This window comes from Protomyctophum bolini (genome assembly GCF_963924005.1).
Source record: "Protomyctophum bolini genome assembly, chromosome: 13".
Lineage (NCBI taxonomy): Eukaryota > Metazoa > Chordata > Actinopteri > Myctophiformes > Myctophidae > Protomyctophum > Protomyctophum bolini.
The window spans coordinates 29,821,477-29,845,803 of record NC_137874.1 but is presented as its reverse complement, the minus strand read 5'-3'; positions in this window follow the sequence as shown (position 1 = coordinate 29,845,803).

Here is a 24,327-nt window from a genome sequence, read left to right as displayed (position 1 = left end):
AGACTCCTCCTGCCCTGGGGAGGAACAGCAGGAAGGACAGACATCTCAGAGACCAACATTTCCAAATCGTTGGGTTCAAGTTTAGCTTACCTTTATCAACAAACGTACTGCCATGTTGAGGAAGAATGGTGCATTTAGTAACTACTCCTGGACTACATTGGATGAGAAAACATGGAGATAGAAATGCCTTTCAACAGTAATCTCATAAGTAGCAATCTAGTAGAGTTTTTCCTCACTTGTGCTAATGCTGCACTTCCTAAGAGAACAAATGCATCTCAAGTTATGCAGTAAAGGCGGCATACACTATACCGATGACTCTCTCCCGAAGGAACAGAACCCAACAGTTGGTCTTGAAATAACCTGACAGGGAAGTGGACAAAGAACAAATTCAGGGCCACCCTGATGTTCCAACCAATTATTATGTGTATCACATACTGTACGGTAACCAAACACCTTGCTGTAACACTATGGGTTTGCATCCAGTTCATGACCTGTGTTGTCTCTTCTCCACACTCTCAACCTTTCTTTTAGTCTGTGAATGCCGGTACAATGTTGTTTCTGAACTGCTGAATGGGCTATTTCAAAATAACAAGGTCAGGCATCCCAGGAGCCTGTTGCTGTTGAGATTTAATTTGAGTCTGGAGATTTGGGTGATATTCTGTGTTACAGTGCATACAGTGAGCCTAAGTGTACAGTATGTGAAGTGGCATTACACAGAAGAATGTACAGTACTTGTAAGTCTGAATGGTGTGGATAGATTGGTTCTTGGATGCCATCATTTTTTGCTGAGTCCTCTGAAAGTGTTTTGGACCCAATTCAATGAAACCTCTTTGATGGGAGGTGTGAGCTGTGAAAAAAGCTGCTCTGAGTCACCACTGTGCATCTCAAACATCCAAGTATCTGGACAAGGCATAGTCAAGTCAACATTAAATCCAGTGCATTGGCAAACACCTGGCCTTTAAAACAGTTTCATGACCAATGTATTTTAAACCAATATATGTTTTGTGCGGTGCAAAAACAAAATAAAAAAGTCACAGTATATCAATGATTTAACACAAACAAATATTTAACATTTAAACAAGGCATTGAACAACTAACTTGTTCTTTTATTTGGGATATCTTTAATGCTCATGAAATAATACAAACAATCCTACACTTCTATGAGACTAAATTCCAGTTATTTTTTCAAATACTTATGTCAATTTATGATAATGTTTACAATTCAGAAGTGAGAAATCTGAGAATGATTCACATTTAATAGCAAACTTACATGCAGGCATTTATTGGTTATTAACTGCTTAGGTGTTGTTGTTGGGTCATTTGTCAAGTAGCCTACATTTGCACATACTGTACCTGAAATGTATCCTCTGCATTTAGCTATCCTATTAGGAGCAGTGAGTGGATGCTATTAATACTGCACCCAGGAAGCAATTAGGCGTCAATGTCATACTCAGGCACACTTCGACACACAGATTGGGTGAGCCGAGGGTCAAACCGGCGACCTTCCGATTCCCAGTTGGCCTCTCTGCCCACTCAACTACGCACTGCATTAAACACATCAACAACCTGGTGAAAAGCGTTGTATGGATGTTGATGTTGTGGTACAGCCAACACACATCTAAGTATAACGTATCCAACATGAAACCATTAAAGCGTATGCACACATTAAGTGGAACCACAGCAGTGATGCAGTGGTACATACAGTATAACACAATAACAGATACTTGTCTGCTGTCAATATTCCTTCAAGTTAAAATCCTGGCTTATTGTGCATGCATGCATCATCTGAAAACAAAGTTTTCAATTGTCAAGTTGGATAAAGTCCTGGATTTGCTTACATTGTGGTACTTTGTTCCTTCACCTTTGGTAATGAATTATGACAGGTATCATTGCATTACAAGTAATTAAAAATCATCAGGAAAGCTGATGGTTATTGTACAGTAGATTAAATAAACATTTTCATCACGTCAAGGCTCCTCATCACCATTACAAATGCCTAGTGTAAATGTCTTTGGCTACAACGTGGTTGTCAATTACGCCACATTTATGTCAGCATCCAAAAACCCAATATGGTCTCTTTTGTTTTGTGTAAATTCACCGTGGAAAAGTGTGGAGCCTTGCCAATAATAATCCTCTGGTAAAAACAATGAATGGAACAAAGAATAACTTTCACTTAAAGAACCGTGAAAATCATAACAAGAGCATCTTCCTAATAGCATTGGCTGTGCTTTATCGTTGCCTGGAGTGTTTTATCACCGTTTGAAAATAACTTGCATTTTGCAATCAATGATAACTGTCCAGTATCTGCCATTAACTGATGCCTTAAATTGTGCCGTTGTATTATATGTACACCTCCTTAGACTCCTTCAGAAGTGTGGAACAGATTCTGACAGGTGTTGGGGGGGGGGGGGGGGGGTATTTGTGACAGATAAGAAGGTTGAAGCAGTAGAATAACTTACAGTATTTAGCAGCATAATTTTAACAGCATAGGCATCAGCTTCAAGAAGCTCATATGGGTGAATAATGTTATCTTTTGGCTTGGTTCAACCCAATCACCATTTCTCAAAGTGATAAACTCTATCCTTAAGCTAGTCTCCATAGTACCAAGACTTTAATCTATTATGTCATACTGATGTACAGCCCGGGGCCTCTCCAGTGATGATGAATGGCTGAATGTCTTTGGGGAATCGTACAATATTTTTCTCAGAGCTTTTCTGTCCAAATGACGCTTGTAGGAGTGTTATCTGTTCTAAAGCAGAAAATGGACCCTCAAGCTCAGTCCCTGTTTGATTCCATTTATAGGGTGTTGGTCACCAATGTGACACAGGCACAGTGCCCATTCAATGCACGCTCTCAGACAAATAAAACAGAGTGAAAAGGGGTTAGTTATATAAATATCTATCCAATAACTACACTGGATCCATTGGAACAAAGTTTATAACAGTTTATAACAGGTAATATAATATGGCAACATGAAAGTGTACCCCTCCAAGAACTGGGGATCAGCACATCCCTGGTGTGACACTGTAAACAACACTAGTTCAGTCTCGTATGGAGAGAGAAGCGTGAATGTTCACAAAATTAAATGCAGCATATCACATTGTTGGTGTCAGGCAGAAAACGTGTAGATTCCATCTTTTTATGCTTATTTCATAAATGAATGTCCTATTTTATATTCATGTATGGACAGTGTTGCAAAAGTAGCAAAAATAGTAACAAGCACTACAAGCTCTGCACGTACAGTAGAAATGTTCAATTAATTGAACATTTTAGTCTATAATGACATGACCAAAATAGGGATGGCCAGGTTGAATGTGTCTGTGGGGTTTATAGGTATTTAACCACTGAAAAGTATTAACCTGTTAATAGTACTAAATAATAACTGCATTGTTGCACCTATAGGGTGTTGTCAACACACACTTGCATGCTGTTTTACAAGCTGAAAACATTGTGAGGGCTATCTGTAGTCGAAATCAGCAAAGTACTGTAGAATTTCGCGGTACAAGATAAACACCTGTCCTTGTGAAATACAAAATCGACCAGTATGCTTGACCTCTTAACCGTGTGTTCACTATGAAGAAGGAAAAGCGAATGAGCATGGCTGTAGTATCACCTCTGGGGAGGGACTACCTGTCGACTGAATATCATAAGATTTTGGTCGACAAAAAAAACATTTCGGTAGGCAGGCAGGTAATTGCATGCTGCAATTACCAATCCACAAGCTCACAACGCGTCACAGTAGATCTGCTATTTTCAGAGCACAACACCAGGGAGAAACCAAACATAAAATTACTTTCTCCACTATAGTCCCTCTCTAACATTTTAGTCTAGCTATTATCTGTTGACGAAATTGTCAATATATTTAGTGTTAGTTTTAGTCATCGTAGCTTAGTTTTGATTTATTTTTCGTCAATGAAAAAAGGCAGTCGGCGAACATTTTTCCCGTTGGTCATGGTCATACAAGGTTTTTCCAGCCGTCAGAGACGGTATCATACTTCAACACTGCACAACATAAGTGTATAAATGAGTTTGTGTAGAGATATTATACATTATGAAAATCCTCCTCTGCTATTAATTGGCACAAGAACGTGAAAAAGTGATCATGCAGATGAGTGTGACTTGAATAAATAAAAGCTGATAACTGATCTCAGTCAGTCAGTTCAGTTATCTCCAGCAGTCTATTGAAATGCAAATCAATATTGACAATCAATAGTGAGTCATGCTGTAATTTTCCAACATCATAAGTTTAATAAAACAGTCGGATGCCATGGACACAGAGGGTGTGGATTATTTTCATATTGTTACATTGTTTAGAAGCAACTTGTAAGGGAATGGACATTTAGATATGCTGCTAAATTGTCTGAATAAAATTACATTTCACTCTCATGTACCTGTGCACAAGATATAACAACAACCTTGCTAACTTAACATCTGGTGTTTCTAACTGAAAACCTTCCCTACGGTTTCAGCATTTATGGCTTTAAGTGTTCATGTTTCTTTGCCTGCATCCATTCAAGCATGACGTCTGTCCCTGGGGGGGTTCACCTAGACTCTAGGTGAACCCCCCCAGGGACAGACGTCATGCTTGAACCACTTAAGCCCTATAGAGCGCAGCAGTCCCGCCCCCTTTCAGAAAAGCGAGTGGCCCAGGAAATGAAACTCCAATGCATTTTTCCATCGGCACTTCGAATATAATTTATTTAAAGACGGTTACGCCGCGGACAAAGCCAATTCGGATCATGACAAATCATGACAATGAACACAATGTTTTGGGACGATCAAATAATTTATAAGACGAAAAACAAAACAAATAGTGTTGTCTCCTGCCTTTATTTTCTTCTTTCTAATGATTTGATCGTCCCAAAACATTGTGTTCATTGTCATGATTTGTCACGATCCGAATTGGCTTTGTCCGCGGCGTAACCGTCTTTAAATAAATTATATTCGAAGTGCCGATGGAAAAATGCATTGGGGTTTCATTTCCTTCAGCTTTTCTGAAAGGGGGCGGGACTGCTGCGCTCTATATACGTTACCGTAATTGTATGTCAAATTGTGAAAACAGCACTACGCACTAGCTACGGTATGTCAATATGTGAGATTGTTCATGTTCCATACATTTTCTATTTTCGCTGAATGTTTTGCCAAATGTTCTTCTATTTTTACCAAAATTTGGCACTGAATATTTCACTGAAATTTTGTTGAATGTTCTTCCATTTTTGCCTAATGTTCTTCCATTTTGCAGTATATGTGATTAAAGTTTTGCAGAAGGTTCTTCTATTTTTGCGGAATGTTTGAGTATTATGAATAGGGATGCTAGGGCTCATGTGGTTAAACTGTTAACATTGAGTGCCGCCTGGTGGACAAAAGTGGTGGTGCTGGGTGCCGAGTGATTTTAGGCTATTCCACGATGAAGCGCATCCAGTTTTGACGTTTTGAATGCTAAAATATTAGCATTAATGCTACCGAGCAAAAAGAAAAACCAAAAAAGCCTTCAAAGAAACAGAAGCGAATGACTATTGACAGAGAAAAGCAGTGCGGGCGGGGCCATGGCAACCACGCATAGCAACCGGAGCGGTTCCAAAAGTTAAACGCAGCGAGACAATGTCATAGCGATATCAAACGCCTTAAGAGCCTGCTCGTCATCTGTACCTGGCACATGCCATCGTACATGCCATTACTTTTAATTTTCTTATAAAATTGACTGTCAACGTGTGTAGCTGTAATGTCAATGACATTTCAGATCTTTCTTCCTCTCACAAAGTGACTGTGGGACAGCGAAAATGCAACACATATCAAATTGCAATCTTTTATCAACTGGTGATAGTAGTGATACAAACATAATTGACACATTGGATTCTGTGTATGAGAGACAGACAGCAGCAAACAGTAGAGTTGATATAGAGCACAACAGCTAATCACATGCAGTGCTACATTCATGGCTGTATTGTTATTGGGCCATGCCTCCTCCTGGGGAAGCACACCTTTCTACTTGGTGTATACTTTACTGTCTGCTGAGCTTGACACAGGTTTACAGCATACAGGGCCAAATAAGCCCAGACTACAGTAAAAAAGAAGATCCTCTTAATGTACTGTCATATGTCAATATGCATTAAACCCCACCCATGTGCAGTATTTCAAACAGATTAAAAACTAACTAAAATGTATATTTTGAAGTTTGAACTTCATTTAAATGTATTGAAATTATTTTCCTCAGTATCGGACAACAGGAGCATTTTTCCCTAGGCTTCTTATGGTCCTCGGTTCCTTCCTGTTTACCAGTTAAACCAGTTTGCATGCTATTTTTTTATCGGCACATACTTAAATTGCACATCCCAGTGAGTGCACTACAGTTGGAAAGTGCCATTAAAAATACATCAAAAACTCAGTTCATGCTAGTATTTCCGTCATTGCAAATCAGTTCACTCTATTTTACAAAAAGCAGTTTACCAGCAGTTACAGCTAACAGAGATGAGCTTCTGCTGGCATGCATCACTGTGGCAAAAATGGCTAACCTAGATCAGCAATTGGGAACATTTCTTGAGAATGTGAGAATCAAGTATTTTACCAAGCAGCAAAAAAATAATATTGTCAGAAATTATAGATAAATGCAATGCAAAGGGTGCTATATGAGATTAATCAATTTCACCAAAAAGCGACTCTGTAAGAGTCGGGTGGGCTGTCACTGAAGGTGAGCTAAAAAAATAAATCAAAGAAAAAACAACTTGACACTATCGTCGATATCCTTTATGTTTATGGAAATCAGATGTGTGCATCCCAGGTATGCATAATTAGTATTACACGAGAATAAATAATGTAACAACAATTCCTTTCATACAAAGACTACGTGTGCATGTGATCATTAAATCAAGCAAAAGAAAATATTTGACAAATCAGAATTCGTATAGTAACCCTGGAATATTTAAATTTATGACACATAATTCTCTGACAAAATATATTTCCTTCACACACACAATAAGGACTTTACTGAGGATTCTGATATCTTCTGCAGTGGATATACCTGTAGCCTGCCTTGACTAGTGTTGATGTATGTTCGCTTTGAAAACACCACATGAAAACCAAGCCGAGGCCAAGCTGTGAGCATAGGTGCATTACCTTTGTGAAACACTGCAGAGGTCAATGGTGACGTTCCAGAGGCTGGGTCAGAGGTCAGGACAAGGGTGTGAGGGACGGGGGGGAAAAAAAGTGGAGTGAGCACAGACAACACAATATGACACGAAGCAGGAATGAGGAGGCAAGTATATGAAGAGAGAGGACAGGAAATACCGGTGCATCACACTAAAACTAAAATGACTGCAGGGCAGGGAAGATGGAGGTTAACGGGTGGTCAGGAAGCAAAAAGCAAAACTGGTAGGCCCCATACCTTGGCGTTTTAACATCAGGTGCGCCAGACCTTGAGGGAAAGAACAGAAAAAAGGATACGAAAACAGGAAGTTCATAACAGAGGTCCGGGAATAAATCAAAAGCATTGTCACAATGTTGGACTGCAGTTTGTGACAGACATCCTGGGGTTGGGACGGATGTCGGAGGTCAAAATAAAACAGAGGACAAAAATTAAACCAAAAACAGACAAATACCTTGAGGGAGGGGAGGAGCAAGGTAAGAAAAAAAACATCTTGATCAGTGCAACACAGAGATCAGTGTTGCTCACAGAGATGCTTTTTTCCCCGAATGGAACACATATGCTTACTTGAGGCAGACAGCTTTCGCAGATTGTAATTTTGTTACAGTAGTTAGTCATTTATCCAATTCATTAAAAAAACCTGCTCTTTGACAAGGTATTCCCATTGCAAACTTCTTAAATGGAACAGACATTCAAAACTGTACCCCTCATCTACAGGATTCTATTCAATTCAGTAACAAAACGGCTTAATAAGATCAAAAACAGGGCAAGTTCCAGAGAGAAGTCATAAAATCAATAACCTAGTGTGTGAAAGATAATTATTTGACAACTTTAATGGAATCACCTTGCTTGTGAGATTCTTGTGTCAATAATAGTCAACATTTTAAGGCCTCAACATCAACCAGCAGCAAGGTGTTGAGATGCAACAGAGTGTCCTGTAATGCTTTTAGAAAATAATTGAAGCTGACATTTCACCCAGAGAACACCGTTGTAATCACAGGCGATTCAAATGCATAGATTGTAGGAGGAAGCGAGGGCAATTAACTTGTGGATGAGATTGATCATTTCATCAGGGGCACCCTATGGGGGATTTATACCGCTGATCATTTGTTAGTGAATTGGCTACTGTGCATACATTATACCCTATTCCTCTATGGTACATCCAATGACCTTGCATAAAACAGGAAAGCAAGGTGAACCATCCATGTACAGTGTACACTACAGTGATGTTATTCAAAAGAGGCACCTCAGCAGACTGAGCCACATAAATAATCTACTGTTTATTCAGTCAGATCCATCTTTTTTTATTACGTGATGAACCTTTGTGAAATTATAATTAGCTAAATGCTTTTTGAGCATGCAAACCTTCGCAGGGATATGATGCCTGTTCTGCATGGAGATGTAGTCACTGTAGTGCTGCCGTGTCTGTGTTGGCATAGTAACAAGCTTATGTTTCCTCCATGTTGGTGATCCTACTCACCAACCCTCTCTCGTCTCCTTTGTCCCTCTTTAGTATTTCAGTGGTCACTGTTGGACTGCCGGGCATACCCGTGACCTTGTTTTTCCTTTTCTCCCAATTTAGTCGTTTATGCCAATTTCCCAATTCCCTGTGTATTCTAGTCCCTTGTCACTGCTAACTCCTATCGTTGGCTCTAGGGTAAGTACACACAACCTTGTCTCTTCCGATATACGTGACGTCAAAGTCCCCTTTTTAAGTCCCCTTTTTTACCCTTTGCCTTTATGACTATTAATGAACCTTTTTTTAAATAGTGAAAGTAGTAGCTCTATAAGCTCACAATGCATCATGATGCGGCACACAGTGAGCTTGTAGATATTATTGTATTGCACAATGAAGTACAATACAGGGTTAAATGTCAGGGTTGACATTTCTGTCAAAATTATTTTTTTGCCACAGACATACAAAATGAGTGCACAATAATATCACCAGAAACACATAAGGAGGTAACCCTGAATGACCATAACAGGTCTGTAACTCAGTGTTCAAATGGAACCAATCTGGTTCCATTTGTACACTCTCAGAGTTAAGGGGCTCCTAGAAAAAACATTTGAGAACCACTAGTGTACTCCTAATGTGCCATACAATACATGTAGTGAGAACCACTAGTATTAGTGTACTCCTAATGTGCCATACAATACATGTAGTGAGAACCACTAGTACTAGTGTACTCCTAATGTGCCATACAATACAATACATGTAGTGTGGTAGTAAATCAGTGTCATACATATTCTGAAGAAAACCTGTAGACTGACATTCAGTAATATGGTTTTATGATCAAAATAAGAACATTATGATGTTGTATAAAAAAAGAAAATCCACATTTTTACTACCCAGTTTCGCACCAGTGAGGGGACGGAGGGGCTAGCCCACACCGTGCCCGCCGCAGTCAGCGCACACAGAAGTCAAGGCAGACGGCTTTGGTTGATTTTGTTGTTTTTCCAGTATTATCCATTTATTTCAAAATGATAGATAGGCCTACGGCAGTGAAATTACAGCGTTACTGTAGAGATCCCAATTGATATGTTTTGATCAATATTTAAAGTGGGAATTATCAGGGAGACTGGTCAATACGGAGTCTCTAGGTCTGAAATACTTATACTAACAGTCTGCCAGTACTAGGCTAGATACTGTAATTCTGACTGAGTGACACATATTAAATCATTTTGGGCGGACTGGGTGTTAAATGTGTTTATTATTCCAACTGGCAGCATTCCTAAAACACCATTTCAAATCAAAGTGTCATTTCAAATCAGGCAGAGGGAGGCCTCATTTAGTTAAAGGCCAAATAAGAAATACAAATGAACGCCCATTAGCTACTGTATTCAATGCACTTTAGCCTCAATATATTTAACAAGCATCCGAGTCCTAGATGCTCCTCGGTTCTGGGAGGAGAAGCCCATCACATCAGGGTTTAGAAACTTGCTAGGTTTGGGGTTCCATTACTGCAATACAGAGGTTAATTGTAAACCCTGAAGTTTATATAAAAAGTGAAAAAGCCTGCTGTAGAGGGATTAGACCAAGGTCACTGCTGCTATTTAGTGCACTTAAATAAATGTTTTGAGTATCTGTACTTTGAGTATTTGTATTTTTTATACGTATTAATGAGAGAGACGGCAACAAACAATGAATTTAATACAAATCTAATTTAATTCTAAATTTCAGTACAGAATGTCTAAAATATATGTTTTTAAATCATGGACATTAAATTAATACTATAACTCAAAAACATTGTCTGAGCAACTTTCACTTGTAGTTGAGTAATTTTGACAAGCAGTATCTACAGTATTGACTCAAGTACTGGGGATGAGTACTGTCCCCCACTGCACTGGCCACCTTTGTCTCTCTCTCTCTCTGTCTCTCTCTCTCTCTCTCTCTACCATAATTGATTGTTCTCTGTATCTTATTATTGACTATTGACACTTGACACCCGGCATCTCTTGTGAAGGGAAAAACTAGCAAAACTAGCTGATGTCGCTATTGTGGGCTTATGTGGCTGAAGGCAGCACGTGACTGTGTGCTTAATATTACATCTGCCTACTTTTCCGACTGTCTTCAGTGAGCATTTTTCTATTTATGTGGGAGGGATTTTCTGTCTTTGTTGTTCTGTATCAGTTGAGCGTGGTGACCGTCCTTATCTCACTTTCACAGGCCCGTTTTTGCCCGGCACGACAAATCAAGAGGAGGCTAGTGCGCTCCTCTGGCCGCAGACCACGTCCCGCTATGGCCTTTACGTCTGCCGTGGTCGTCTACAGAGACACCGCTATGGACTCACCTGCAGCATAAATCTGATCCCAAGGTGTTCCCTGCTAAGCAGAAGTTCCTCCGAACTTCGAACAAAGAATGTTCCTACAGCACTCATTGTAAACCCCTTCGTTCAGAGTCCAAATATAGCATATGGGTTACCATCATCGCTATCTTTGCCGGAAGGGGGGTGGTGGTGGTGTTAAGCTATAATGTATGGAGCAGTCTACTGTGGCCCCAAAGAAATAAGAACCACAAAGACTTGCTGCCGGATGTCACATTGCATTGTGCCCTGGATAAAGGGAAAAAAAGAGGACTGAAGAGAGGATTTTTTTCACTGTCATCATTGTTTTCATGCATTCTGCACAGAGGATTGTCTCCATGTCACAGCTTTAATCCAATAAAGATTCTGATGCGCTCTCTTTGCCGTATGCCATTTAATAATTCCTGGCTATCTGCCGAGCGCGTGGTCATACCGTCTTTTGTTTGTCACCAATGGAATTAACAGAGACTAAATCCTACGTTTTGGAAACAGACCTTCTGAAACGAAACCTATTACCTGTTACTGAAGCATGTCTTGTAAACACAGACGCCTACGTATATTGTGCTCAAGCCCTTACTTTACTCTTAAGCATATTAAACATCTCTAAAGCAACTCTGGCTTGCTACTGCAGTTGTGTATGGATTCTGCATAGCAATGGAGTTGCATGATGTGAATGCTCCACGACGTTCAGTAATGTTTTTTCTTCTTCTGTCACCTGCTTCAACACGGAACTGTCATAAGCAAAAGCAAGATTTCACACAGCAGGCCTGTGTGTATGTTGTTTCGTGTGTGTGTGTTTGACGTGTGTGTGTGTGTGTGTGTGTGTGTGTGTGTGTGTGTGTGTGTGTGTGTGTGCGCGCATGTGTGCAGACCGGGCGCTCTTCAAGTCAGGTGCAGTGATTTATCATGTGCAGTGGTCCGGTGCACCTATCACGGGTCTCCTGGGCTTGTCGGTCGTCCTGTCACCGCAACCTGAAACCCTTATAGGGGGTGATGGATGCCCCGCTCTGCTGCAGACTAAACAAAACTCGCCCTTTTCCAGTGGTGGTAGCCATTGTAGAAGTCCACTTTTACAGATGTATCCTGTATCTATCGCACATCATTACTCTAGGCCAGTGATTTTCAACCAGTGGTCCGGGGACCACCAGTGGTTCCTGATGATGGAAATGATGGAAAGTTGGCAACCAAATGGACCCTTATAGATCTTTAACTCTTGAAAGTGTAAAATGAAACCAAATGGACCTGTAAGGGTCCATTTGGTTTAATTTTACACTCTCAAGATTTCAATTATTGTTAAACATCTGCATTAGTTAATTTACGTCTACACAATTTGAGCATGTCAAATAATTGTTATTTTGATCTTTGCCTGTTATCTCTCCTATGGTACATCAATAAAGCATGGAATTGTGGACAAAATCTTATCCAACAAAAACAAAACATTAGGTTTTGCATCCAAAACGCTAAATCTCATTAAATGGTGGTCCGTGGCTCAAATGCTGAATAAATAATTGCCATGAAAAAGGTTGAAAACCACTGCTCTAGGCTGTTGCCAATATACTGCAGAAGTCCCTGTTCACGAATGAATTGCAATTGAATCCTACATTAGCAGTTCTAATGCACTGGGTAGTTACCAAACCCATCCTCCTCGTGGCTGCCTTAATTTTTCCCAGTCAAATCCACTGCAAGCAGAGCAGAACAGCAGTTTAAAAAAACATTCAGTAAGGAGTGGAAATTCTGAGACGACTGCATCTGTAAATGCTGGGTCCTCATGTGCCTCAGCTGAGACTGCTGATGTTTAATTATAAATTACTTCAACTAAGGTGTTAATTAGGAGAGACAAATGGCCCTATCCTTGCCAACCAAAATAAGTCAAGAAGTTAAGAAATAATTTCTAGTGTGCCACATGATGACATTTGAAAATAACTATAAATATCTGACATACTGTCCACTATATATACTAGTAATCAGCCAGATCATGAGGACAATTTTACACCCTTGCAGCAGCACAGACATAATATAGTGCTAATCGATGGGTATTTGTGTATTAATATTATTATTATTATTGTTATTATTATTAGTGTATTCTAGCCCAACTGTGGAGTTGCCTTTTACCAGTGTAAACAAAGAAAGCACAGCCACTCTCTGGGTTAAATATGAATCTGGATAAGTAGATAACATCTAACAAAACAGTCATGACTGTAGGCAATGAGCAGTGAATGTCCAGACTTTAACAAAGATAACATAGAAAACAACAACAGAATTTTTACGGCATAGACATTAAGAGTATAATTATCTAAGAGCCTTCAGTCTTCTCTTCCTACAGTGTGTGCTAATTTCTTCCCATTTGTGTGCAACCCACTTTGTTCCACACGTCTCCAGCCACCTCAAGCATACATTGCGACGCTTCAGTAGATTAAGTGTTTGCGTGACTGACCTAATTAGCAGTGGTAATTTATCTCAATTTAACTCAGTTTAGTTGTCATAACTGCAGTCCAAACTGACAATTACAGCCAACAGTCAACACCCTAATAGAACCCATGCTGTGATAGCAAATTTTGTAAAACAGGACAAAGTCGAATTAAATCGGCTTACCTTCCGCTGCTTTCTGGACAGCTGCAAGAGAGCAAAGAGAAATACAACACAGTCTGTTAATTGCAATAGTAGAATGTTAATCAGTTATTTTATACTTTTAACTTAAGACAAGAATGAAAAAAGCAAATATCTGATCTACAAGCTCACAACATAACGTTTGTAGATCTGCCTTTTTTTAAATAGCCTATAATGACATTCCTAAAATAGATCAAATCATCACAACAAATGAATTTGAGGGTGCATAACGCTGGCAATGTGGCATTGGCTGATTGGGGCAGTATTATCCATTCCATGTCTTTTAACATTATTGTTTTATTATAGTACTACAGACGAAAAACTGTTTTAGTCCACACTAATTATCCATAATGTATGAATTATGGATAAGGGGTCAGGACAACAAGGCCTTTTCGTGGAGGGGTCAGAATAAAATTTGGACTTAAACAGTTTTTCGTCTGTAGTAATCTCTGGGTGTGTATAGGCATAGGCAAATCGTTTTCTTTTCAATTCCTGGTATGAAGAAAGTTATTTTTGCAGGCTGGCCACGTTTATAAACAACATGATATGACACGGTGACAGTGACGGAATAAATGCACAGAGTGTGCAGCGTACTTTCAGTTCTGTGTGTGTATATGCGGAGTGACTGTGTGTGTTTATACTTCAAAGCCGATAAAATGAAAAAGCCTGGTCCTAATTCATTACGCACAGAGCTTTTGGCTTTATAGCCCCAAACACATGATTTCAGTATAATTGTCAATTTGCTTGCTGTCTGTCGCTGCAGGGCATATACTGTACACCCAGAATTATTTCCAGTTTTGACATAAATCTCAGGAAAAACAACAACAAAACATGTACATCAACGATTCTACATGCACACACATTGAACCTTTAAATCTTTTATACTTTGTTGACCAACTCCCCAATAGGCCTATACTTTTTATTACATTTTATATCATGTAAAAAATACACCTCTACCATGCTTAACGGCCTCGGCCACCATTGCTGCTAAAAAAAAGTGATTTCAGGTTTCAGCAAGTGGCACATCTTCACTGCTTGACCATAATAGGTTTCCATGATTGGTAACTGTAGAAAGAAGTTAAGAACCCATTTCTAAAGCAAAAAGAAAACCAAAAAAACATGCTGGGCTGTTTTGCACACAATGCACAGACAAGTGTAAGAAAGTCTTAACCACATGAAGCCTATCATCTCTAGTCTGGGCATGTCATAATGGGCAAAGAGATTTGGTGTAGGAGGCAGAGCAAGAGCTTATTAGATAGAGTGTGTGGCAATACAATGGACATGCCCTTCCTTTGTAAGTGACCTTAATGTGTTGTGATTTTAGAGGTGGGACTGTGAAGAACAATACAAAATTACCCACATACTGTCTAACCTGCACGGTACAGAAGAATAACTTCATTAGGAATGTAATGTTCGGTCACAAAAGACCTTCCTCAGGCATGTGGGGAAGTGGAACTGTATCAAATGTGTGATAAAGATACCAGACGCCCAGCTGTGCAGATATCAGAGAGTGAGATGACCCGTTGTCTCTCACACTTTAAGCCCCATAAAGCGCCAGGTCCTGATAATAAACTGGCTAAAACTGACCCTATAATAACAGAAAGATTATTATTATTTTTCAAATGTGGCAGATCTAAGTAACAGCATGGCTATTTCAGAGACTTGGGGCCAATGCCGAAAAAAATAAAGAAAACATGACTGACTATAACAGCAGGGCCAGAGTCCCAAAACTGAAGGTCTAAAGTTAACTAAAGGATCTTAAACTAGCCTACTTCAGTCTTAAGCCCAAACCACACCAACAACTAACCACTAACCAGGGTCAGTGCTACTTCTGTACCAAACAAGTGGAACCATTGGAGGGTTGACAACATAAGTGGATACCATTATGTACTTATTAAGCAATAAATCTACAGTATAAAGGTTGTATGTCTGGGTGGCGTAGATGTAACATACTTGTCCATACTTGTGAACACAATGGTACTAGTGTGGTGGAATGTCCTAGGGAATCCACTAGGACAATGCACTAGTGAATCATACTGGTTGTCAGTGGAGGGGTGATCTGTGGAACATATAGTGTTTAGTGGAGGGGGAGATAGTGTGAATCGCAATCTCCCCTACATTGTGACGTGTTCTTGCAGAACAGCTACTTTTGCAAATTGTAAAATGTTCAGATTTTTTTGGAACATTTTTGCCTATAATGCCATGCACAAAAAAGGGACGCCAGGTTGAAAGTGGTAAATTGGCAGAGAATAAATTCAGATATCTCTAAGTAGAGCCTACGCTTGATTACAGCAGGCCAATGATAGCTTAGCAACCATTGCCCTCAGACATTGTTTTTCAACTCCACAGAGTTCATGCATGGAGTTAATGTGGTTGATTCGTGACTGAGGAGAAATTTGTCAAATATGTGCATGGGGAACATGCGTCATTGATACTGAGAGGCTGCACCTCTTCTCTTTTTATCTCGTTTCCCAAAACAAAACAGAGCAAAATGTCTCTTGTGGATCAAGCAGTGTGCCAGGTCACACTGTAGCTCAATGTAGCGACAGGCTCTGTGCCAGCTTAAGTTGATGAAGGGGACGCCTGAAAACGGGACATAACTTTTTTGTAGGGCACAACTTTATAGTTTATAGCCGACTAAACCCCCTGAGCCAGAGCTGCCAACCCTCACGCAATGAGCGTGAGACCCACGCAATAGAGGGTATGTGCATGCATAACGTGAGTGGCCAAGTGAGTGTAAAAGTGAGTTTAACGTAATTTAACATTGTTTAATGCAATCAGACTTTTCTGTTTGAATGTACAGTATGGGCTGTAAAGGCCAGAAAGTAGTTTTTTGCCACTCAGTAGGCGTTCCCACATAACCTCCGGGTATGACGATGTCACGTGCACACCCTCTATTGACCCTCTTCACACACACTCACGCAACACATAGTATTTCTCACGCCGTCAAATCAACCCAATTGGAAAACTCTGAATAGCCCCCCCCCCAACCATTAACTGTAGTGAAAATGTGTGTTCGTCTGTTCTCTTGTGTGTGGAACGCTGTGGAACATCATTGCTCTATTGATAATTTAGGCTGCCGATATCCCCAGAAAAGTATGGTCGCGTCGCAGGGTTAGGGTTATAGATCTTAAGATTAATTAATGTTCTATATTCTACACATCCAAAATGTCTGTCTGTTCTGTCCAAGCTCTGTCCACAGCAGCAGCAGGGGGAGCGACCTTTGCATGCAAAAAACGTGTCACACCGCAACACGTTAGCTTGTAGTTCTGTTAATGTGTGCGTGCGTGACACAGCGGGTTAAACCACCAGGGTCATTTTGCAATACAAAGGGTTAAAGTCGAACATAAATGGCTTTTTGCTACCTATATTGTGATATTTAGTTGTGTATCAGAGGCTGGGTGTACTCTCAGCCAATCACAGTGATGCGGGCAGTGGGGGCGGGTTAAAACCAGCAGATTTCTCCAGCTCAATGATTCATCTCCAGAGTGTGCAATTGTCCCCTCAGGCTATGGGATCTAGACTCCCAAGACGTAAACTCCGAAGCTGCAACAAGGCAGTGCTGAATCATGTTGCCTGTTTCTCAACTCAAATGTTTTTCATTGTATCTACAGTCGCGCTACATGAGGTGTACCAGGCATGGCACAGCCACCAGCAATATCACTCAATTAATATAATTTATGTTTATTCCCAATTATAGCCAGCCAGATTTAATAAAAAGTAGCTTAAGAATATTTTTCACTCACCAGCTACAAACAACAGAGTTATGTGTATATAAAATTTCCTCTTTCTGTCTCTTTCTGTAGACATTCTGGGGGAGTAGGAGGGTACTAACTAATGACTAATGGTTCTTCTAAACGTTGTGTTTCATGGTCTCACATCACACTGTTACATAGAATTCATTTCATCTTATTTATTTATATCATTACAGTGTCTATCACTTCTGTCTGTCATCTTCTCTGTGGCTGGCTGGCTGGCTGCCTGCCTGCCTGCCTGCATGCAGCTTCACTTCCCATGTCCTTCCACCATGGTTTATTTTCCATGGTTCCATGGTTTTAAATTGTCAATGTCACAATGTGATGTCAAAAATGCCATTGTTGAGAGTAGTTGTTTATCAGGCTGTAACTAATTAAAACTGGTTTCTAGATCCGTTTCTTTTTTTGCCTTGTCGCCGTAGTTGGCACCATACAGTGCCGTGAAAACTAAATTAATTTGCCTACAGTAACGAAAGCTGTTTAAGAGTAAACGGTCATAAAAAAGAATGTCTAACTTACTTAATTCACAACATGTTGGAAGTTTGAGAGCAAGAGTGTCTGTCCTGTTGTCTGTTTTGTTTGTCTGTTCACACTTGTCATTGTTTAACTGTTTTTAGTTTTTTCATGTTTATCACACTTATGTCTTTTTTATTATACTGTATGTGGAACATTTACATTGCCCGTTATTTTTTTCATTTTTATTTAACTGAATTACTGATCATTGTCTAATCTGAAATTGTCATACAAAAATCCCTAATAAAAACAGTATTAAAAAAAAAAGAGTAAACGGTCAACTTTTACCATGTTCAGAAATGAATGGCAAAACTTGAATCAAAATGAATGGGGTCTTAATAAGGAATAGCTCAATCATACGCTCTACTTTGAATCACACACACACACACACACACACACACATGAAAGAAAGCTTAGGGGCAAATCAAATTCTGCTTAGGGCTGCAAAAAGCCTGGTGCCGAAACTGCGTCATAACAATTTTTTTGATATTCATTTACAAGCAAATAATGCTTTTCCATTCTTGAGTTAGCATTTCTTGGATTTACACAGACAAGATACTGTACGAGTCCAGACTTGATTTGTGATTGGATGATGTGATTTGACTCATGAAATGTGATTTAAGCCCAGCTCACACTAATTAAATCTTAGACTAATTTGGAAATCTGGTTGCATCGCACACAATAGGTTAATCTAATAAGTTATAATAATGTTAAACATGCACACAATGCAAGTTTCAAATAATGGCACATCACTCACACACACACACACACACACACACACACACACACACACACACACACTTGTCATGCTTGGCTGAGCAATACAACACGTCACGTGATCTAGTCTCACATGCCAAAGGAAAGCAGCTGTAGACATGCCATAAGTAGTCATTTTAAGCAGCCATAAATAGGCTACTTATCATGATGTTAGAACATTGATGTACGGCGAAATAGCCGCAATTGTCTGCATTTATCATTTCATTTCATTCAGGGGCGGCGGTGGCTCAGGGGTAGAGTGCCTGGATGGGAACCGCAAGGTTGCCAGTTCAAACCCGGGCTCCCCCAGAGTTACTGTCGAAGTGTCCTTGAGCAAGACACTGAACCCCTAATTGCTCCCGATGTGCTAGTTGGTGCCTTGCATGGTTTCCGCTGCCATCGGTGTATGAATGGGTGAATGTAATGCACAATCTATGTAAAGCGCCTTGGATAAAGGCGCTATATAAATGCACCATTTACCATTATTTAAATGCACCATTTATTGTGACTTTGGACATTGATTGACATACCTCACGCTAAGCTCACGTCTGGTCGACAGGTAGTGTAGGAGTTGTCCTACACACCCGTTCTTCTGTCATAGATTAGCAGCATTGTCTGACCATTTGATAGTCATCTAAACATAATGTATTCACTCCAAAAATGTATAGCTATAAAACTAATAATGAAACACAGCGACACTGTGTATGTTGTATGTTTTTTATTATTTATTGTAAAGCACTTTGGTACAACTGTGTTGTTATTTAAATGTATTATATGTGAATGGTATGGTATGGTATGGTTGGATGTGTCATATAAAATTGGTAGGATAATTAGTACTCCAACTAATTAAAATTGTGCAATTAAAAGCAATATAACATATTTACAATGTTTCAAGTTATATGTTTAATCATTCAGCCATTTACACTCTTCTGTTAAGACATATGAGCACATTATGTGAAAGAGGATTTTGGGAGCACTGCGCCCAGTGCTTGGACAGTGAAGTCATTCACTCACTGTGCGCCTGTCCGACGTTTGCTTCTCGCTTGATACCATTTGATGGAGACAATAAAATCATGACTGATAGAACAAATACTGTATCAGTATACAAATATTGATACTGACTGATACAACAAAAGCCTCGAACACTCTGGTGAACACCGGAGGTCAGGGAAGCCGTCCGACTGAAGAAGGAGGCTTACCGGGGTATGTTATCCCGGGGGACTCCGGAGGCAGTACCGGGGTACAGGTATGTTATCCCGGGGGACTCCGGAGGCAGTACCGGGGTACAGGTATGTTATCCCGGGGGACTCCGGAGGCAGTACCGGGGTACAGGTATGTTATCCCGGGGGACTCCGGAGGCAGTACCGGGGTACAGGTATGTTATCCCGGGGGACTCCGGAGGCAGTTGCAAGATATCAACAGGCCCGAAGGGTAGCAGCCAAGGGTGTGACTGAGGGAAAGCAGCGGGTGTGGGAGGAGTTTGGGGAATCCATGGAGAAGGACTTTCGGGCGGCACCAAAGTTGTTCTGGAAGACCGTACGGAACCATCCAAGCTGTGTACAGCAAGGATGTGACTCTGCTGACTTCAAATGAGGAAGTTGTGGGGCGCCAAGGTATTGGAAAAGAGGGTATGGCCGATAGTCGAACCTCAGATTCAAGAGGAGCAATGTGGATTCCGTCCTGAACATGTAACAACTGATCAGATCTATACTCTTGCAGGGATCCTGGAGAAGGCCTGGGAGTAGGCATATCCATTTGGGCTGATTAGGCCCACTGGCAGAGCCTTGTGGTGGTTCTGGACACCGACTCGATACTGGGCAGTGCACTCCCTGCGAGGGTGTGGAACGCGTGTGTCGAATTTGAAGTCAGTGGGGCAAACGGTTCTCGAGTTGCATGCATTACAACTGTACACACACACACACACACACACAGACACACACACACAGACACACACACACACACACACACAGATGTGGCGCATTTATAGTAGGATGATGGTCGGTTTCAGTTATGAGATTTGTCAAAGCTGTAGCCTCAGCTTGGCCCAGGTATAGAGGGGCAGGTGCCGTCGGGGTCACGGCCTTGGATCCTATTGGTTCACCAATCTGAGCTGGTATTGGAGTCTCCTGTTCATACAGTAGTACTGTACATCAACATCTCTACGTTTTCGTAGTCTGGCCTGTTTGTGCAATACATGTCCCTGACGAGATCCCCTATAGCTGCTAGAGCAGTTTTCCCAGTGGATTGCTGATCACAGGGTTGTCCGGTACCGGGCTCAGACTCACTGCCTCCTGCCACGCTCGGTTTCATCTCGTCCATTAAAGCCACATGCAACTCACGTTTTTTGCCCCTCTTTTAATTGAAGCCTGGATGCAGGTACAGTATATAGCTTTGTTCAGTAGCATTAATGTGGCCTTTTTCTCACTACACCGCTTCTCCAGATGGGCAATGATCTTTGTCTTCCTCTCTGTCTATGTGGGTGGTTCCGGATGGTCTGGCGTCATGGTCAGCTGAGAGCAGTACAGCCTGCTGAGAGCAGAACTGCCTGCTTCGCATCCGCTGCTGCTTAGCTGCCTCCTCCACCCCAGCCTCCAACTTTTGATCAGAGTCTGGCATAGGCTCAAATACTTGTGATTTTGTCTGCTGATTCAAGCTAAATGTCAATGTATTGTTTAGGAATTACTATTGTATCCCGATGGGTTTTGCTTAACGTTCCCTCATTTTGCTTAGCATGCTGTTGAGAATAAATGCAGGGAACATCTCAGAGAGTGGAGCCTTTAACGGCAAGTTTAACTGTATTCCATTTGTTGCAATAAATGCTTAATCTACTTTGATGTGTTTTCTGACTGAACCTCTTCTACGGTAGCTTTTGTAAATAAATAGTTTATGGCAGGTTTGTAAGTTATGGACACCATTCTACCTATTTTTAAAGACTCATGGCTTTTCATACAATCTGTGCTCACCTTTTCCATGAGGCACTATTCACTTGTTGTCAGCTCCATTAGGCAGATTCTTCTCAAATATAACAGCTGACACAGCTGCTTGCTGCTCCAACACCCTTCAGATCATGTATTGTTCAGAAGTACTGTTCAAACGCACTGGACGGTTGTTCATCTGCTTCTCTGTTTTCAATCCCAAAAGTTTTTGTTTATCCTGGAGGAGGTAGCTGTCGGTATCGGTGGTAGATTTGTTGAAATGGGTTGCCACCACTTTCAGACTGAACACGGGGGTTTCAATGGCTCTGATCTCAAGCACTTTACACACTGCCAACACATGATATAATCTCAGTATGGAGATGTCTTCCACTGCATTGATGTAATTTTTACCATCGTCATCTGTAATGGTAATCACAGATTCCATTTTATGCCGTAGACATCCAAAATGCCTTGAATGTGTTCCCCTGCATTTTCTGCCGCCCGGCATTCCATTATATTCTGTTGTTTTCAGTGCATACTGTAGTCGTGCATTTCCCAATCATCTGAAAACAAGTGGGCTGTTACTGTTATAGGCTGCTGTTGTCCACCTCTCCATTTAAGAGCCACATACTGTATGTGTCTTTGAGTGATTTTTTTATTTTATCGGAGGTGCACAGTACCTTGGTTCTGATTCCTGACAGAACTCTCTGAAGTCTGTCCCATCAATTATACTGATGAGCATCATGTTCTTGCAGATGAATGAATGATTTTAGACAGTGTAAGTCTCTTGTCGTGCTACAGATAGCGAGCGCGCAGTGTAAAATATGAGTCCAAACATGCTTGTTTTGGTGGCGCTCCAGACATTGGTTGGACATTTTACAGATTAAGCTGATTAATGTTGGTCATTGTGGAATGGTAGGCTAACTGTAGCAAAGTACTCCACATGGCGCTTTTTAGATTTCCTCAACTGAATATGACTTTGCCTATTTTAATCGACTGTGACCTGCCTGTCTCTGCCATCATTAGTAATTACTGCATGGATTGCGTGTTTTTCGGATTTGATCGTTTAAAGTCATGTGTGACTCCTTCTGTGTTATTTATTCTGTGCAGCATGCAGCCCTCTGAAAGTCTCTAGAGACCTGTCAGCCATATGGTGGAAGCTTATAGGGGCTCACCTACTGTAGCAGTAGATGAATTAGGGACAACATTTTAATGTGTTTCTGTAACTCTAAATAAAAAGAAGTGCCTTCAAGGGCTTAAAAGCCCCTGTGTGAAACATGTCATTATTATTCCCTTAAATGGGGACTGAAGCATTAAAATGCTTTAGTGCTGTGACTTCAAACCATGGTGTGGGAAAGAATATTCAAATCTTTGTAAGCAACCATTTTATCTCATATAGCAGGCCATCTGGATCCTATACATCTTGCTTATACAGGACACAGTTAAGGACATGGGGGTGTTAGAGGACATATACAGTAGGACATGTGGACACAAGTCTCAACATTATTTATAAAACAATCTCTAGCCACTTGCCGCAGACCAGCATTTCTTCTTTTTCAACAGATTAGCCTACCCATTACTTTACCCATTTTGGGCGGGAACCCCTTTTGGTGTTTTAAAGCATTATGTTATACTTTAGCTATTGACAAATAGCAGATCTACAAGCTCATAGGTGCCGCGCTATGAACTTGTAGGTCTGCTATTTTTTTTTAAAATAACTAAAATCATTGCTTCTGGGGAGGTCCCCGGAAGAAAATATTTTCAGATGGGGGCCACTGATACAGAAACATACGTTTTTTCAGAAAACTGTGAGGATTTTGAAGACATTTTTTAAATTTCGACGTCAGGCCGCTATGAACTGCTATTTTAGAAAAATCGTGAAAATGTGCCTCAAATCTTTGAATATATATATTATTACAGACTTGAGTGAACATTTTAACTCAACATTTTAAAACACCAAAAGGGGTTCCCGCCCAAAATGGGTTAAGTAAATAACGGCCTGTTTTTTGGGTAGGCTAATCTGTTGGAAAAGAAGAAATGCTGGTCTGCGGCGCTAGAGATTGTTTTATAAATAATGTTGAGACTTGTGTCCACATGTCCTACTGTATACGTCCTCTAACCCATTCTGACCGGGCACCCATTTTGGTGTTGGCATCATGTTATGCTTTAGCTATTGAAAAATAGCAGATCTACAAGCTCATATCGCGCCACCGAGTGGCGCGATACGAGCTTGTAGGTCTGCTATTTTTGAAAAATTCGAAGAACGACTGACATTTTTAGAATCTGATCTCAGGTCAGAATGGGTTAATCAGACCAGTGTGTCCCCCGTGGAAACCTCGTATGAATCTGATCTCAGGTCAGAATGGGCTAACAGACTAACACCTCTCCACCCCATGTCCTTAACTGTGCTTACTCCTGAGCCACCGTGGCGGCGGCGTGGCTCAGGAGCAAGACACTGATGTGCTCCTGATGTGCTGGTTGGTGCCTTGCATGGTTTCCGCTGCCATCGGTGTATGAATGTGTGTACGAATGGGTGAATGTAATGCACAATCTCTGTAAAGCGCCTTGGATAAATGCACTATATAAATGCACCATTTACCATTTAAATGGGTTAAATGAGAATTCAGTGATTTGGGTGATTTTGAAAACCCCTCGGTCCGCCCGGTAACAAGATGTGCACATGCACGCACTACAGTGGGGGGACACGCGACAGGCCAACAGCACACACTCTAAGGCCCGCCCCCGCTCAATCATGATTGGCGGAAGGCCCCTCTCTATACTGATTGGATGAAGGCTGCAGGCCAACCTAGCCAAAAACGAAACCTACAGTATTTTGG